We start from the raw sequence: 19,072 nt of genomic DNA on the forward strand, positions 1-19,072 counted from the left end.
AATAGAGGACTGTCTGAGTACGTTCAGTTTTGCTCAGCTGTTTGAAAATCAAATAACGTAAGAGTTTTTCCAGCACTGTCTTTCTTTACATACAAAGGGGAAGTTTCACATATGCTCAAAGTAATATCCACGAGATGCAATGCACGTGTTTACACGTCACATCATCGATTGCCGCACTCTTTAGCTCGTTCCGGCCTCTTTATGGATAGCGTCATAGGAGTCGTGAGCACGCTGTTATAGTGGTTCAGCACACACAAAGCTTTTCACACGCCTTCAGAGATAAAAATCCAGAGGTTTAAATTCGGTTATCTAGCAGGTCATGCTGTAGGGCCTCCGCATCCTATCCACCCTTCAGGGAAGATGTTGTTGAATTTGTGGGCGAACTGTAATGCAGTAGTGGGGTGGTGCTCGGTCATGCAGAAATCACATAACCTGTCGTATTGCCAAAGCCACATTCTCAAGCAGCGCAGGCAGAGTATTTCGCAGGAAATCCAGGTACACTCCTCCGTCGAGGCGTTGTGGAATAATAACCGGTCCAAGAATATGGTCGCCAAAGAATACCTGCCCACACGTTGATGCTGAACCGATGTTGATGAAACGCCACAACTATTCGCCAAGGATTGTCTGTAGCCCACAGATGACGATAATGCAGATTGATAATGTCACTTCTGGTGAAGGTTGCTTCGTCAGCAAAGAGGACTGATGACAGATATTCCATAAATGTGATGGTCTGGTGCAAAACCCATCGCCAAAATCCTTCCCGTAGAGAGAAATCCGCCGCTGATAATCGTTAAACTCGTTGCAGGTGATAGGGATAGTAGCGGTTGTCATGCAGCAGACACATAATCGTACTTGGTCTTACACCATGTTGGCGGGCGACATGCCTGGAACTTGTAATAAAGTACATCTCAATTCTCTGTAGAACCTTTTTCCATATCTGATGTACGCACCTCCCTGTACGTTCGTCTGTCTGAAAGAGTCCGTGATCATACAAGCCAAAAATGACTTGAAATGTTGTATCATGTGGTTGGTTTCTCTGAGGGTACTTGTTTTGATATAGCCGTGATGCCAATCGACCGTTTCCATCTGACTTTCCGTACACAAACACAACCTCGGGTTGTTTCTGACATGAATAATGGACCATTCTGCTGCATACAATACGCTGCGTCGACCACACAGCCTGCAACACACAACGAACACACGGCATGTGATCAGAGGAATTTTCATACGTCAGCGCCATCTAGCGTGGCAACTACGCATTTCCGGACATATGTTCATAAGTCCTTCTTTCCTCCGTTTCCAGTCAGCAGTCAGTCACTGCAAATTGTCAGTTTTACCAATGTTCACCTGTATAATATCTGTTTTGCTGATCCGAATAAATGGGATAGTACTGAGAACATTTCCAAGTAACGATGATACGAGCAATCAATTTAAAAATGCAGTAACTTGTATACTGGAAGACAGTATACCAAGGGGTTTTACTTGCTTGCTGAAATATTAAAAAGGAAAGAGAGAAAATGACAACCCACACAAACTGGAGGACACCCGGGGCTGTCGCCCATACTGAATATGTTCGGTAGCGTTGAAGCTATGACTAAACGGTCACTGTTGTATATCTACCTCATGTCCTTCGAACCACAGACTTTGCTTTGCGGAAGGGAATATTTTACTGCCGATACTGAGAAGGTGCAGTTTCCAACTGGTGCCGCACTGTGGAGACCAAGCAGTTGCCTATTTCTTACATGATCAGCTGCGTTCCTTTTGCCATTGACCAGATGGTGTGCGAGTAAACCAAGTATCACCGCCCCAGACTACCACACCAGACGTCCTGCTTTCGTCATAACTGAATACCAGCCTCCAGACATCTTCAGATCTTCTCCCACTGCTTGAAAAAGTTACTGATAAGTTTATTTACAGCAATCTTGACGACATGTACCATCACTGCCGGCTACAAGTACAGCCTCAGAAATGCAGGCCTACAGCCAATCGATTTATCGTTCTTTCCTGTCTTCGGAAACTGAGCTATTCAGGAAATCATTTGCAATAGCCGCAAATTGGTTCTCTTAGTAGGTTTTAGAGTTCGGTAACCCAGCAGGTTAGCTGAGGGCGCTAATGCGCCGCTTCCTGGACTCGGGTAGGTGCGCCGGTCCCTGATAGAATCCGCTCGGCGGATTAACAACGAAGCGCCGGTGTGCTGGCCAACCTGGATGTTTTCCATATCTCACTAGGTGAATACCGGGCTGGTCCCCACGTCCCGCCTCAGTTACATGACTCGCAGACATTTGAAACACATTTGCACAGTTTCATGGTTTACACTAGATGCAGACAGCTGATGTACACTGATTCCATCCGGGTTGGTATGGGGTAGCGAGAGGAATGGCATCTGGCCACCCCTTCAATTGACCATGCCAAATCCGACCGTAACCATGCCTACCCTGCGAAACCTGTGGGACAAAGGCACAAGCAAAAGAGTAGATTTTAGAGTTTGGTAACTCCTGTTAGTAATTTGTATAGCTTACAAGAGCAATTAGTAGGTTTGGTGTGATGTCTCTTTTTCTTCAAAATAACATGGATAACAAGTTTAACATTAATTCTTGTTGCAAAAGGGCAGCAGTTAGAGATTCAACGAAGCATACGGAAGTGGATCAGTCAACCACCCGCCATCCGTGGTGAGGAAGTGTCAATTCAGTTTGCTTCTTTTCGCTAACGGTGCTTTTAGTGCCGGCAATTTTTGTTACACCCTTCCACGTCCTGGACACACTTCTCTTACGCATCTTTCCATTCTAAGAAGGACAGAAGAGAAAGATCGAATCAGCAGCTTGGGTGTCATTTCGTTTGTGGCCAAGAAGTGACAAACACTCAATGTTACCTGATAGTGAACGTCGCCGTGGTTGTGAAAATTCAGACAGTTTTCTTTTCTTCTTTTTTCGACATTGTCTCATTCAGCCGTTCAAATTCAGATGTTCGTGAATTCCTAAGGGTCCAAACTGCTGAGGCCATCGGTCCCTAGAGCTACACACTAATTAAACTAACTTACGCTAAGAACAACACACACACCCATGCCCGAGGGAGGACTCGAATCTCCGGCGAGAGGAGCCGCGCAGTCCGTAACGTGGCGCCTTAATCGCGCGGCCACTCCGTGCGGCCATTCAACCGTGCTAGCTCTTGAAAGTAGTAGCGGTAGTTAACTCTAGTCGTTGGGTACCATCTTCGTGGTTGGGTATCAAGTGGCTCTGAGCACTATGGGACTCAACTTCTCAGGTCATTAGTCTCCTAGAACTTAGAACTAGTTAAACCTAACTAACCTAAGGACATCACACACATCACCGAGCGAGGTGGCGCAGTGGTTAGACACTGGACTCGCATTCGGAAGGACGACGGTTCAATCCCGCGTCCGGCCATCCTGATTTAGGTTTTCCGTGATTTCCCTAAATCACTCCAGGCAAATGCCGGGATGGTTCCTCTGAAAGGGCATGTCCGACTTCCTTCCCCATCCTTCCCTAATCCGATGAGACCGATGACCACGCTGTCTGGTCTCCTTCCCCAAAACCAACCAACCAACCAACCAACCATCACACACATCCATGCCCGAGGCAGGATTCGAACCTGCGACCGTAGCGCCTAGAACCGCTCGGCCACCACGGCCGGCGGTTGGGTATCCCCTATATAGTGATAAAAATACGAAAATTGCATTAACCTCGTTCCAAATGTGTTATAGTTTTTTCTCTATGTGTGGGGATTCGAAAAGTAAGTTAGACTTGTCTTCCTAAGTTACGACTACTGCACAACAAGTATGGTGCATAATCAGAAGAAAGTACACGTCCTAGGTTTTTCAAAGACACAGTTCTGCTGCGATACGGATAACAGGTGCGCCACAATGTGTCAGTGAAATGGCGGGGCAACTGGAAACACTCCGAAGTTGAAGAATGCGGATCAGTGCGATTCTTATGGGCTAAATGTCTAACTTACTCACTGGTTCAGCATATGGACCAAATGCAATGCCGCGTCAAGCTGTGACAACAATTTGACCAAGGCTGCACAAATCTGAAAAAATGGTGATCGGGGAGGAAGTCCATCGACACCGAGCACAAACTGTCAGGTTTTCGAATGACTCCGTGACCAAGGAATGGGTTTCTGTCGTCGAGGAATTGAATAACAGGTAGAACGATCCATCCGCTATTTACAGATACTTATTTACGTCAAATTTTTGATTGTGATCGATCTTTTTACTTCATTTTTAAAATCATGGTTGGGTCTAGTCGGTGTGATCTAGACAGGAAAGTTTTTAGTCCGGAAGATAGAATGGTATCAGAGAAAACCATGTTGAAATTTTCTGAGGGGGAGGTGGCAATAGCAACTGCATTTCCTCAAACTCGGGAACTGCACCGACGTCCAGACAGAGTGAAACAGAGTCAACTGTCGAACAGAGCAGCTCTAATTCAGGGATAATCGGTGACATACCAGTCTGGGCAAACAAATGTTACAGAGGGCCGGATAGAAAAGAGTCACAAGAGAGGGGCAGGAAAGGAGAAACAGATAGGAACGTAATGCAGAGGAGAGAGAGGACGGCTTAAGTAGACAGAAAAGAAGCGCAGGAGAACGTGCAGTTTAGGAAAGAGAAAGCAGAGCTACACAGAAAAGTCGACTCCCATTTGAAATCATTTGATGTAAACTGGACAAGGTCACAAAAGCAGTAGAAAGAAGTATGTCCAGGCTGGTCCAGACGGAGTCAAATTTGAGGAAAGTAGAGGAGACACACACCTCAATTTCTCAAAGAATGCAGACTGTAGATGAAACTAATACCTCAGTTCTCAAAGAATGCACAATTTTACAGTACAAGTTCTGGAGGAGCGAGCTGTATCTGAAGCCACAGAACTAGTTTATTTCTCACAAATTGAGTAGTTTGCTCAATTGAAATTGAGGAGAGGAACTGAGCGACCCCTTTGTCTCCTATCGGAGAGCAGGGTGAGAGTCAATAATGACGGACATATGTGTGAGACTTTCAAGCCTAGTGGTGCGCATTTGTCAACATAACACAGGAACTTGGTAATAGAATCTTGTGTAGCATAGTGGTCTGTGTCTGTCAACGGGCAGGACTTTCATGACAAGCATTTCTTGCTGAGGATTTTCCTCACATATAGTGCAGGCAGAGCCTACATCGTACACCGGGGATTAGTCAGTTTAAGAGTACCTGTCAAGCTCCTGGTCAGTTTGAAGAAAGTTGCACTGATGAGTAGCCACATGAGCGGACATGTAAGACATTTGCATTCGGACAATGGAAACAGTTCACTTCAAATATGAGGAAGAGTATGATATGGAGGAGGAAAGTAAAGTGTATCTCCACTAATGCTTACCACTCACAACCAAACCCAACGAGGGATGCACGAGAGAGTTGAGAAAGTTTTGTCACATCTATTGCAACAAAAATTATACGACACCTTGAAACGTCCCCTTAGAAAAATTTATGAATGATCGTGCTGGTAAACCCCTTACGTTATTTGATTTTCAAACAGCTGAGCAAAACTGAACGTACTCAGACATTTCTCTCTTTACTTATTCTGATCATCACTAACTGACACACAATATTTTTAGCGCAACGCAATCTGACTTACAAACATCCCTACAAAAGAATGGCCCTGACTAACAATAAACTATACCTTTCATGAATCACTTACCTCACAAAAATCATCATTACTCGAACTACTGCAACACAGGGAGCGCCAATACTGTCAGCTAAATAAAAGATTCTAGCTACTGAAGGCACTAACTACTGATAGGCATAGTCAGCAAATGAAATATTTGGATAGAGAAAAAACAATGTATTTACCTTAATAGTGTTCAAAAGTCAATATGTATATATATATATATATCCGCCATCTCTCTCCCCGCATCCACCACTGCTGGCGGCTCACCTCCAACTGCGCAACGCTACGCGCTGTTAACATCCAACTGCCCAACACTACAATGGCAAATATTCCAACAATGCCAACCAGCCACAGACTGCACACAGCACAGCCAGTGATTTTCATACAGAGCGCTACATGGCGTTACCAACATAAAAACCTAAACAGCCTACTTACAACTTGTGTTGAGTAAATTAAAGATTTCGAGTTAATGATGAATCAACGGCCCCGCGACTGAACCAAGATGCCACTAGTCAAAGTATTTAATCAACCAGTAACTAGAGGACAGATTCGCAGAAGTGGTTGCGTTTCTGTCACAGTAGCAGGCTAAGCACAGACAGGTGATTGTAGTGCATCAAGAAAGTGACAGAATAGTGGCAGAGCAGGAATGCAAATGATGTGAAGGAGTGTTTCTTCCACCCTTGTCAGAAGGTACTGGTGATAAGCCATCGCCTCTTCTGCAAAGTGAAGAATAAATCCCACAATATTTTCTCCCTGTACGTTGTACCATTCTGGGTAAAATGTCTAGTTTTTGCTAATGTGGCTGTTCTAGAAACGTAACAGGTGGAGAAAGTAATTGAGACACACAACTTCTCGAATTTGTAGATATTTTTACAGTAGGGTTGTTTATATTGTGTAATTTGTGATCATGTTTGTTACATACTTCTTCTCATAAGTTCTCGTTTGCGTTAAGCAATAAGATTGTACGTAATTTATCTTTTAACACTTGTGGTTGCTACTCTTTGTATACATGTACGCCTCTTGAGCAACAACCAGGGGGAGAGTTGCGTGTAGGGTGTTGGAGAGAGGTGCGCTTCGCCGATGACTTCTTTTTGTTGAAGATGAGTGTCTTTATGCCCATGTTTGCCAGTCTCACAATCGCATGGCGTGATAATCCTAAGTTGCCTGAGTCTAATGCCTGTTTTTACAAATGTTTTATATAATGAAGTGTACCTACATTCAGCGAGAACGACCAGCGAATCTGGGCGAAACATGTTTCAGGAGTGTAAAGCAAGCGACCTGTACGCTTCCCCCAAAATTGTATTATTTTATGATGCCTCCTTTTTTTGTAGGTCTTGTGCAAATCCTGTGTGAAACAAGTGTTTTTTGTTGCAAAATGGGAAATTTTTCTTTGGAGAAAAAATTTGTTGCGGCCATATTTGTATTTGAGTTTTCAAGGATGTAGCAGTTTGTTTTGTGACATGAGAGGTGATTTTATGTTTGGCATGAGGAGGATTTTTGGGTTTTATGATCTGCATGGTCCTAGAACGAACTGTAGATGTTATTAGGGAGATTTGTGGCTTCCCGGCAGCTGCAATATATACCTCGTGGTATTTGCCGAAAAGTTTTGATGATCTATCAGACCCTTGCTATTGGCACTGGAAGGTTGTTAAACATGAGATTTTTTAGAGGTAACGAAAGTTGCTTAATACTGGTTATTTAACGTGATTCTCCACTTTGGAGTTACGCTTCAGTTTTGCTGTGAAACCGTATTTTGCTTTGCCTTCATTTGTGATGAAATACATTAATCGTCTGTTTTCTCTGGATGAATAATACTTGTTCTTATGTTTGCTTCGCCTTTGTTTGAGAAGAAAAATTCACTGATGGAAAGGATATCGGAGGAGTTCTGACTGGCGAGGATTTGCTGCTGTGCCCACAGAACTGTGCTCACATGTCAGGTAGATGCCAGAGTAGCATTACGCCTAAGTTAAACCACAAAAAATGATTATGCAGTTTTTAATCAAAGACTGTCTTTATTGTATACAATATATCGTTTAAAAATACTATAGTACTATTTAGAAGTATCTATATTGCAAATAAGAAAAGATTGTTGCAGTTACTGTTTTGTTATCTTACACTTCGTAGATGAATAGCATTTCTGCCTTCTTTTCATTATTGTGTGTTGTATTCAGATGAATTTTCAACTGAAAAGACTGATTGACTGACCAGAGTGCATTTTCCTTGTGTTCCCGTTTCGCTATCAGCTCCAGCAACTGGACGAATTACGTTAATCCAGGTATCTGCACTAAGTGGTAATGTGGAGAGTCGAAGTCAGTTTTGTGTTACAATCCTCATAACATCAGATTTCCATGAACAAAGCACTGTTATACGTTTTCGAACGTGTCTTGAGGAAAGTAAGTGGATTACCGATTAAAAAACACAAGGTGGTATGTAAGAAAGACTTAGTGCTGTTTATATCTTAGTAAAGAAGGACGTTAGAGGAAAGACAACCATTTTGGTTAGTGTCACCTGGTACGTAAACAGCATTTTCTTGATATATTTTTAATTTTGTTTGTGGACAAAAGTATAGTATGGGTGACTGAGATAAATGGAACACTCAGTATAATACATTCTAAGACAATGAAAGAAGACCACGACGAAGGATATATCCTGATCATAACGCTCCAAACTTTCTCCACAGGGGAGAAATCCAGCGACCATGTTGGCTATGGTAGGGTTTGCTAAGCACGAAGACAAGCAGTAGAAGTTCTCGTAATATGTGGCGGGCATTATCTTGATAAAATGTAAGCCCAAGATGGGTGACCATGAAAGGCAACGAAATGCGGAGTAGAACATCGTCGACTTACTGCTCTGCTGTAAGGACATATCTGGTGGCAACCAAAGGGGTCCTGCTATGAGATGAGATGCCACCCCAGGCCATCACTCCTGGTTGTAGGGTGATATGAAGGGCGAAGTCAGGATGGTATCCAACCGCTGTCCGGGACACCTCCAGAAACGTCATCGCTGGTCATCGGGACTCAGGTCCAATTGGAATACCATCCTGACTGTCACCTGCCATACCGCCCGACGACCGGGTGTGACGGTCTGAGGTGCCATTTCTTCTCATGGCAGGATCCCTTTGGTTGCATCCGCGGCACCCCTACAGCGTAGTTGTACGTCGACGATATTTGTAAGTAGGCTGTTTAGGTTTTTTTATTGGTAACGCCACCTCTGTGTGAAAATCACTGGCTGTGCTGTGTGCAGTCTGTGGCTGCTTTGCATTGTTGTAATACTCGCCATTGTAGTGTTAGGCAGCTGGCTGTGAACAGCGCGTAGCGTTGCGCAGTTGGAGGTGAGCCGCCAGCAGTGGTGGATGTGGGGAGAGAGATGGCGGAGTTTTGAAATTTGTCATGAACTGCTATATTTATATATGATGATATCAAGGTAAATACATTGTTTGTTCTCTATTAATATCTTTCATTTGCTAACTATCCCTATGAGTAGTTAGTGCTTTCCATAGTTTGAATCTTTTATTTAGCTGGCAGTAGTGGCGCTCGCTGTATTGCAGTAGCTTGAGCAGCGAAGATTTTTGTGAGGTAAGTGATTTGTGAAAGGTATAGTTTAATGTTAGTCAGGGCCATTCTTTTGTAGGGAATTTTGAAAGTCAGATTGCGTTGCGCTAACAAAATATTGTGTGTCAGTTTAAGCACAGTCATGTATAATTGTTCAAAGGGGACGTTTCATATGTCGACCCTTAGCCGAGGATACCTCACTGGAATCTTCTGATCTTTTGTTGTAGTTTGTGTAATTAGTGTAGATTTTGTTTATTTCTAGCGCGTAATTGTAGAGAAAATCTCCTTTGTAGTTGCAGTCTTTCATTGTTGTACAGTAAGACAGTTGTGGCATGCATGTAGATTTGCACCAAGTATTTCGCAGCTGCAATTAACTAGATATTATTTTCAGTGTTATGTTAATGTGTTCTCTTATTTTTGCTCTTCAAATTGTGCTTTTCTGTGTTGTCGTGTGAAATACTGTGACAATAATGGCGTGTGAAAAACGTAATACTAGGCTCCAAAGTAAACTGAGAAATGACAGTGAAAATGAAAGCAGTGTGTTAGCGCCACCGAGTAATGAATTAACTGATGTTCAAAGTAGTAATTTGATAATTATGCATAGGGAAATGGAGCGGGCGGCAAACAATGGCGTGGACAGTGAAACAATTAGTGAAGAGGGAAGCATTATCGATCGATCGGTCGGCAACAGCTCGCCTCAGGAATCCGAAATGACAGGACACAATTTTGCAAATACTGTAGATTCAGGTTTTGCGTCCTCACCGTTTTCCCAAATGAGTCAAGACACGTTTTCCGCTTGTCAAAATGTGAATGTTGCCGGTGCAAATTCACTGCCGAAAAGCACTGAGGGACATGTTTCAGACACCAGTGCATTGTTATTACAGTTAATGCAACAAATGGGACAAAAGCTACAAAAGTTAGACACAACACTTGAACAAAATCAGAAACAAATGGGACAAAAGCTTCAAAAGTTAGACACAATGGAACAAAATCTTCAAAAGTTAGACACCACACTTGAACAAACACGTGAAGATTTAACTACTGAGTTACATAAAATCGAATCGAAATGTCAAAAAGTCTGTAACGACGTAAAAACACAAATTTGTGAGCATTCTCAACCTATTTTTTCGCGGCATGAAAATGCATTACAGAATCACGAAGCAGCCATAAAAGAACTGCAAATTATTGTTCATGAAAATCATGAGACCTTGCAAGCTAAAATTGACTCAGTTGCATCTACCGATTCGGTTACGCAACTTACAAAAACTCAGGAAAACTTAAAGGACACAGTAGAAAGACACATGGAGGAAATTAGTTCATTATCAGAGAAAGTAGTTGAACTTTCGGATCAGCTAAATAATTTATCTACGAAGGTAGATGATAATCTGAATGACACAAAACCGGTAGTCTTTAATAACACAGAAGAGAGCGAACAAATTAGGAAACTGAAACAAAATCTGAATCAAATTAATACGCAACACCAAAGAGAAATCCGGGAAGTACAAGATCAGCTGACTCAGGTAATACAAGAATTACGTATTTCAGAGGCCACTCGCGCTCCAATACGGGAAGAGGGACCTAGAAATACGGAACAACCACAAAATAATAACACAGGACACTTCGGAAGTTATGAAAGAAATTGGCAAGGTGCACCGAATTTTGAAATGGAACCGCCGAAACGACGTAACAATGACCGATATGCGACTCGCCGACATGATGACTTTGACTATAAGCTGTTCGTTACTACACGTAAATTCAAAACGTTTAAGAATTCTGCCAACGACATTCATCCACAAGCGTGGCTCCATCAATTCTCTCATTGTTTTCCTCCCAACTGGTCATTGGAGCACAGATTAGAATTTATGTGTGGCTACTTAGAGAATGAACCAGCTGTAAGAATGCGATCGGTAATTCACGATTGCCACAGTGAAGGAGAGTTTTACCATGCCTTCCTCTCAGCATATTGGTCTCAGGCCACACAAGACCGTGTAAAACATAGCATCATGATGATGAAACGCTTTGAACAATCTGAATTTTCCAGTCTTGTGAAATATTTTGAAGACATGTTGCATAAGAATCAATATCTTTCAAACCCATACAGCCCTTCAGAACTCATCCGCATTTGCTTAATCAAATTACCTGAACATTTACGACATATTATTTTGGCAGGACGTTGCAAAGACGACATTGAAGCTTTTCAGGGACTGTTACAAGAACTGGAAAGTGACACTGACAATCGCGGAACGCAGGAGCACAACAATTACAGATCACATCAGTCGCAATTCCGCGATGAAAGAAATAATAACTGGACGCGACAAGGCTATTCTCACAACACAAATCGTGACCGAAACAGACACCACCAGTATTACAACCGTTGGCAGAGTAGTAATAATTACAGGGAAAGATCACCTCTCCGCGGTAGTGACTATCACAGAGACAATCAGAGAAACAGACAATATGGGAACCAAAATAATTATTATCAAGGGAGACAGAATAACTTCAGACGCAACAATTCGGCGCACAGTTACGACTCAGGGAGAAATTCTCCACAACGTGACGGACAAGGAAGAAACAACGGAATCTACCGACATGACGACAGACGATATATTCGTAACGACAGAGCTGAATTGCATCAGAACTGGCGGGATTCAAACAGGGCAGGGCCTTCTCGTCAGAGTGAATTTGTAGAAGTTAGGTCTCCTAATCCCAATAACGGCGCGCGCCAACAAAGAGACAGACAATGACTCGCACAGCAGGCAGCCGCGTGCGCCCGCTGGCTCCAAGAAAAATAACATCAGACGCTAGCCTTGAGAAAAATTTTAGCATTCTTTACCGATGTATACAACATGATAATTGCTTTGAAGTTGAAACTCTGTGCACTAGGAAGAGTAAAGGTTTACACCACATTTCACATGTAAAACCGTTTATTGAAAGATAATCTGCTTTTTAACTTTGTCTTTGCCATAAAACTTTTCACTTCACATTTCTAGTATGCTTTGTCAGACTTAAGAAACTGTTAACATGCAACAATGTTTGAAGTTAAATATCCAGTCTAGAACCAAGAGAACTTATTTAAACAGAAATTACGAATGCATTGTTATAATGAACAGACGACACAGTGTTGTTATTTGTACATTCTTGCTTGTTAGTTGCACGATTACGTAACGACCATCAGGCTTACATACTTAGGACACATACTGGTACTGCTAATGAGATTTTATGTGCAACATTTTGGTTTACTTGAAAATACATTCTGGGTTTAAAGTACTTTCTGTGAGATACCAGACGACACAGTGGTTAGTTTATGTGACAACTACACGGTTTTATCACGACGCTACTAATGAGTGAAAATTTACAATGTTGTTTTTGCGGTGTATCTGTTTTATATCCGCACAGTTTTTCTGAATTCTTCTGGAAAGCAAAACATGTTTTAGTATTAAGCTACAATGTGAGAGCCTTTTTCGTAGCACAACAATACTTTACAGTATAGTACTTTCTTGATCACAGTAATGTACGTAATAACTACGATATCTATACACAAAGCATTTCACTTTCGTTTCTGATGGGGTAAGTATATTGACTTCTGCAGAACTTAGCTTTCGGAGGACGATAACTACGACACTTCCACACAGATTATGTTGCAACAAGACGCACATTTAGCGCTACAGTACACGTATTTGAGTGATTAATTTTGTACTTAAAATATTTATTTTTAAAGATTTTTGAATTACAAGGAAGGTTTTCCGTGATACATTTCATTCCATTGCAATAATCTATAACACCTGAGGGTATAATTACATTAATCCTCAGGGGGGTACACGCTTACTTTGTGTACCATGTGTGTGGCAACTACAAGGAACCCTAGCTAATATGGTATTTGCTTATACAACTTTACACATCGGTACCATATTTCTCTAACACATAAATTACACAGCTATCTGATCATTTAACTGAGAGATAAACATTTTTTTACTACATCAGTGACACATGTTTATGCAATACACAGTTGGGTAACTTCACACTTATGAAACTGTATTTTGTCTGTACTTTGTAAACTGTTCATATTTTTTCGGAATCATTGTGATACTATGAGAGCTTTGAATGATGTATTTGGTAAGGGAGCATGATTTTAAAGTACGTTTGAGGTAGATGACACTATTGAAATGAGCAGAGAATTTTTTTTAGGTTTTGAAATTATTGGAGGAAGCTACGACGATTTTGAGATTTGACTGAGGTGTTATGATGATATTATTACAACGACGATGTGTACTATGCTGTTGAGATATGTTTATGATCAATAAGATGTTGCTACCGTATATGAGGAATAAGAAGTATGTTGGAAACCAAGAATCGTACTTTAAGAGTTATGAAATGTGCGTAAATGCGTGACTGTATCACAATGCTGACGAATATTTTATTTGGACACTTATATTTATAGGATTTTCTTTCTACAGATTTGCAATGCAAATTCTTGACCTGTGAAATATTTTTATGTGAGACTGTCACTGTAGCGGAAACTGCTGTCGTAAATATTTCCGTAAGAAAGTTAAGTGACCACCTGCACGTAATGCGTCGTGGGCACCCAGCTGTGTCGGACGCCTGGAGAGAGGGCCATTGGCGCGTGCCTTTCAGAGCACAGGAAGAAAAAAAAAAAAGGGAGGCCATTATCCTGGCCATTGTCATTCCTTTAGAGAAAGCATCACAAATCCGACACGCTAATTACTTGGAAACATATCGTACTTTCTGATATTTACTGAAATGCCTAATGAAATGACAAGAAATAGTTTGTCTACACACCTGACTATGACTACTGTCTTTCTAGATGAGAGATTTTTTTACTACTTATGAAATGCCACATGACTATTGAACGATGTTCTTACGCTTTGCTTTGTACATAGTTGCTTATTTCATTTGATATCTAGTTTCTAGCTGCACTGCAGCATTGGTTAAAATAAAATTTTATAGATATACTAATATAAATATTTTCTGTCTACAGATCGAGTATATAATAATTTTTTTCAAAAAAATGAGGGAGCACAAAGCGACATTTACCTTCACAGGAACTGCATTCATAATTTTCTTTTCAAGTACTTGGTAATTTCTTTTGTAGAATAAATTGTGATGCATCACTCTAGTGTTAAGATGTGACATAGGTATTAGACATGGCCATTTTTAGTGTAATATTTTTTTCTGCTTGAGCTATGTCATGTTTTGATGTAAGTTATTACATTTGCTGCTGCTAGCTTTGCCAATCTGTATTTTTTGTCATTGCTGCTTGTGTTAATTGTTTTGTGCTGCTGCATTGCCTCGTCCCTTAGTTTAGCATCTGAGCTCAGTAGATTTAAGTTAGCTTAAGATGGGGTAGGCTATATGAGAGAACGAGATGTGATGAATTGGAAGAAATGCATTGAGAAGCTATAAGAAAATGGTTTGGCCAAAAAAAGTATTTTGAAAGAGGATATGAGCAAAAAAGTAGGGTTTAGGGACAACAGGTTTACGTAGGATTTTCTTGGAAATAAATAATGAGGTAAGAAATATGTGAACATATAAATACAGAAAGCATGCTTTGATAGGATTTTTTTGGTGGAAACAAATTTTGAAATAAGACGAAAGATCTATGGAATGAAGTTTTAGGTTGGACTGCAGTACCAAATGTTACACTGAAAACAAACCCTGCCCTTTCCCTTTTGTGTTATCCCACTATATGTTTGTGTACCCTTGTGTATTTGTTTTCTTCCTGTCTCTGTGTACTGTTTCATAGAACTTTTTTCTCATCTAATACTAAGTTACATTCACTATGATGAGGAATACTGTTATCCTCAAATACAATTGGCATTAATAATGTGTTATTTACTTTGTAAAGATGTTTAGACATTATTTATTCTGTTTTGTGTTAATGCTCATGTGTGAAGTTGATGTTTCGAAAGTTATTCGATCTTTTATGTATGTACTCTTGTCATAATTCCTGTAACACTGATGTATATGTCTATTTCTATTCTTTTGTAAAACCTGTACTACAAATGTTATCTGTATTATTATGTTCTTTAATGATGTATTTTGTACCTTTGTAATTGTATTTTCATGTTGTAAATTTATAAAATTGTAATCGACACCAGTTCATCTTATTATTAACTTGTAAGTTACATTTCACTGCACACTTTTCTGTTGGTCATAGTATATGGACAATATGTGAGAAGTAGGGACTGTTAGTGTTTGCACGTGTGTTAATAATTCAGCAAGGGACTGGATAACAGCATTGCTGGTTCTCAGGACAATTCCAAAAACTTTGTGAGTGCACAAGTGGTGGTTTATGGACTTGCTATATTCTCTGCAAGACTCTTCGATGGTGAATGTGCACCTGCACAATCGCAACAGATGGCTGCTGGCCATCTCTACAAGGACTACAGTGGGTCTGCACCTCTGGTGGCCCACCAATACCATTATCTCTACAAGGATTACAGTGGGTCTGCACCTCTGGTGGCCCACCAATACCGTTATCTCTACAAGGACTACAGTGGGTCTACATCTTTGATGATCCATCAATACCATTATTTCTACAAGGACTGCAGTGGGTCTGCACCTCTGGTGGCCCACCAATACCGTAATCTCTACCAGGACTACAGTGGGTCTGCTCTGTGATGACCTACCTACCAATACTCTTCAAAATTTCGACTGACTCTGCTGTGGGTTTGCTCTGTTGTGGCCCATTACCTGTCTGCATGTCGAGAGTCAGCACTGTCTTTCCATTGGAAGGACAACACTACTTCTTCAAGACTGCATGGAAATCCACTACTTCCGTGTGCATTTTCTTTTACTGCTCAGACTTTGAGAAAAACACTGCTATTCTCCTGTTATGTACGATTAGGACTGTCTTTATGGACTGTGAGACAATTTTAGCTTTTGACCAACATTGTATCAATAAGTGTGTGCATTTGATTTCTTTGTTATTGTAATTATGAAAAATTTTTTCAAATCTGTATTGGGCACTGCCCAAACCAATTTGTAAAATTTTTTGTGGGGAGCATGGGGGCTATGTAAGTAGGCTGTTTAGGTTTTTTTATTGGTAACGCCACCTCTGTGTGAAAATCACTGGCTGTGCTGTGTGCAGTCTGTGGCTGCTTTGCATTGTTGTAATACTCGCCATTGTAGTGTTAGGCAGCTGGCTGTGAACAGCGCGTAGCGTTGCGCAGTTGGAGGTGAGCCGCCAGCAGTGGTGGATGTGGGGAGAGAGATGGCGGAGTTTTGAAATTTGTCATGAACTGCTATATTTATATATGATGATATCAAGGTAAATACATTGTTTGTTCTCTATTAATATCTTTCATTTGCTAACTATCCCTATGAGTAGTTAGTGCTTTCCATAGTTTGAATCTTTTATTTAGCTGGCAGTAGTGGCGCTCGCTGTATTGCAGTAGCTTGAGCAGCGAAGATTTTTGTGAGGTAAGTGATTTGTGAAAGGTATAGTTTAATGTTAGTCAGGGCCATTCTTTTGTAGGGAATTTTGAAAGTCAGATTGCGTTGCGCTAACAAAATATTGTGTGTCAGTTTAAGCACAGTCATGTATAATTGTACAAAGGGGACGTTTCATATTCTATGCCCCGTTTTGCTGTCCTTCATGACAAGCCATTTTGGGCTTACATTTCAGCAAGATAATGTCCACCTGCACAGTGTTTTTGGTGCTCGTCTTCGTCCCCGCCAAACCCTACCTTGGCCAGCAAGGTCACCGAATCTCTCCCCCAGTGAGAACTTTTGGAGCACTGTGGGCAAGTCCGCCAACCAGCTCGCGGTTCTGCCGATATAACTTGCCAGTTGGACAGAATTTAGCACGATGATCCTCAGGAGGACATCCAGCCCTTCTATCAACCAGTACCAAGTCGAATAACAGGTTGCATAAGGGTCATAGATGGACCGAGGCAGCCGGCCGCGGTGGGCGAGAGGTTCTAGGCGCTCCAGTTCGGAACCGCGCTGCTGCTACTGTCGCAGGTTCGAATCCTGCCTCGGGCATGGATGTGTGTGATGTCCTTAGGTTTAAATAGTTCTAAGTCTAGGGGACTGATGACCTCAGATGTTGAGTCCCATAGTGATGAGAGGCTTTTGAACCATTTTTTTGGACCGAGGAGTTGTTGACTTGACCAATTGTGAAGCCCCTTCTCTTGAATAAATCATCCAGTCTTTTCAGAAACTGTAATCATCTGTGTGTCTGTACATGTACACCACGTCTACTGATTACTGTCCCATTCATAAGTCCTTCGTAGTGCGCCACTTTGTTTTTTATTTTCGCCTTAGAGGCATAAAAACAATACTATTTCTTGAAATCATTTTTAGCTATTTTGAGCGTTTCTAACCGAAGAGCGGAAGGACAGGGCAGCAAAGAACGAAGAGAATGCTGTCACTCATGTGTCCGGATTTTTTTTAGCTTCGATTAATACCTTCACAGACTTGCTGTTTAACACCCTCTCGAGTTACTAATGATGGTATTATGATGTTGTAGATGTTGTGTTAATTTTATAATGGCTTGACCAAATATTACTGTTCCAGGTGCATAGCTGGCAGTACCTGAATGAGATGAGGCACACGTCAGAGGTTGGTGTGGCGAGTGAAAGTGGTGCGGCAGCAGAAGGGGAGAGAATAGACAGCCGTGTCGGTGCCATACGTCGCCTTACAAGGAGAACGCTCTGACGGGCGGCCGTAAAACGGCGGCAGCTGCCACCGCTCCCGTTACATGCCATTCGTTCGGTGGCTGTCGCTGATCGAACCAAAGTATCCTGCCTTCAGCGTCAGCACAGTTCTCAATACACCACTACCTACTCACAAAACTTGAAGAACTGCCATATGATACTAGTTTGTAGCTTGTCAAACGCTACTTTCTATAGAGGAGACCAGGGCTAGTTGTCATAGATTTTGAGTTCTGATATTTCTATTTTTTGTTTTATTTATTTATTTATTTTTATTTTTGTGCAATTCTTGCAGAAATTCTGGTGAATGCAGCGCATAGCTTGGCTTTTTGAGTACACAATACTATAGGAAGAACAAATTCTTCAAAAAGTAAATTCATTGTGAAGAAAATAATTTTGCTTCAACGCAGTATGAACTTAAATGTATGAACAAACAGTGAATTGATCAAGAAAAACAATTTTTCTGATTATTATTATAGGTACCAATAGTTATTCACACGTAATTACGAGGGTTGCCCAGAAAGTAATGCACCGCACTTTTTCCTCAGCCAGAAACAATGCTACAAATTCAAAACGTTACGTATGTATTGTCTGAAGTGTCCTGAGTGAGCACGCCAAGCTTCCGTCACTTCCGACAGGTAGCGTAGCGGATGAGCAGTTGCAAAATGGCGTCTGTAGGTGATGTATGTTACAAGCAACGTGCCGTCATTGAATTTCTCGCTGCAGAGAGAGAAACTGTGGGGACCCACGGACTTCCACTTATTTGGACCATGAAAGGCTGCCATTCGTAGAAGACATTTTGAGGACGATGAGGAGGTGATTCACACAGTGAAGCACTGGCTCCGCCACCAGGACAAGGACTCGTACCGACAGGGCATACACACCCTTGTTTCGTGCTGGAGGAAGGCCATAGAACGGGATGGAGACTACGTAGAAAAGTAGATTGTGTATATTAGACACCATTCTTTCGTGTGTGTAACATTCATTATGTTCAATAAAGAAATGTTGAAGAAAAAATGTCGTGCATTAGCCCTACTTTCTGCGCAACCCTCGTAGTTCAATTTTTTAACAATCAGCCATGAATGTAGGTGTTGGGCAGTCGTTTATCTGACGGGTGGGTTAAACTTTCCTTTCGTCGTACCAAATTTAATCAGCTTTATGAGACAGACTGCATCTGCATATACATCAGCAAAGTCATACG

The 19,072-nt window shown here is 41.4% G+C and overlaps 1 long non-coding RNA gene across 1 annotated transcript in view; it reads left to right on the forward strand.

Moving 5' to 3' along the window:
• LOC124549847 overlaps window positions 1-18,769 on the forward strand; it is a 78,786-nt gene extending 60,017 nt beyond the window's left edge. Inside the window, exon 4 of the long non-coding RNA XR_006967717.1 lies at window positions 17,735-18,769. This is a non-coding gene — a long non-coding RNA (uncharacterized LOC124549847). The remainder of the gene's footprint in view (window positions 1-17,734) is intronic.
• The last annotated feature ends 303 nt before the right edge of the window (window positions 18,770-19,072 follow it).

Source organism: Schistocerca americana, chromosome 1 (assembly GCF_021461395.2).
Source record: "Schistocerca americana isolate TAMUIC-IGC-003095 chromosome 1, iqSchAmer2.1, whole genome shotgun sequence".
NCBI lineage: Eukaryota > Metazoa > Arthropoda > Insecta > Orthoptera > Acrididae > Schistocerca > Schistocerca americana.